Genomic DNA, 610 nt, shown 5'->3' with positions numbered 1-610 from the left:
GAGGATAGCACATATGCGGGATATAACGAGAAGGTTGACCAGACGATTCAGTAGGTGACGGGAGCGCGAGTTTTTCTGGCACAGGAATGAGGTGACCAGCCATACCTGAAGAAAAAGGAGAGTTCAAAGAATTGTAGAAGTGTAGACGACAACTTACCAATCCAACAAAAAATGAGAAGCTAGTTGAAATTTCAATGAAGTAGTAAGTAAAGGGGGCATAAAGTACGTATGTATATGATTTGACTGCAGACCCCAGTAGTTAAAAGGATCTTATTTAAGTTGCTCGAGCAGGAATGAAAAAATCCTATACCCCAGCAGAGTAGGCTACTACTATTATTGTGGTTAAAGTCTCAACTTATTTTGAGGACAAAATCCTAATTATATTAAGGATGAAAACATCCACATCTGGGACTAAACCTGTGCCCTCCTTATTACCCAGCGAGCATCTTGACAACGTAAAGGCTAATTTTTAGTGCTGCTTCTAAAATATGTTCGCCTTCATAAAAAATTTTCTCTGTAGTTACTTACGCAAGCAAACAGGGACACAACGCAAATATCCGTGTTGAACTTGCCCAGGGCTCCTTCGTAATCTTTCCTCTCCAGCGTGGTT

The 610-nt window shown here is 40.7% G+C and overlaps 1 long non-coding RNA gene across 1 annotated transcript; it reads right to left on the bottom strand.

Moving 5' to 3' along the window:
• Positions 1–14: 14 nt before the first annotated feature.
• Positions 15–610, bottom strand: LOC113473485. The gene is made up of 2 exons (XR_003395445.1): positions 529–610; positions 15–105 (listed from the first exon to the last, which is right to left on the bottom strand). It is a non-coding gene; the product is annotated as an uncharacterized LOC113473485 (long non-coding RNA).

This window comes from Diaphorina citri, unplaced genomic scaffold, assembly GCF_000475195.1.
Source record: "Diaphorina citri unplaced genomic scaffold, Diaci psyllid genome assembly version 1.1 scaffold35399, whole genome shotgun sequence".
Classification (NCBI taxonomy): domain Eukaryota; kingdom Metazoa; phylum Arthropoda; class Insecta; order Hemiptera; family Psyllidae; genus Diaphorina; species Diaphorina citri.
This window is presented reverse-complemented; position numbering and strand designations above follow the sequence as displayed.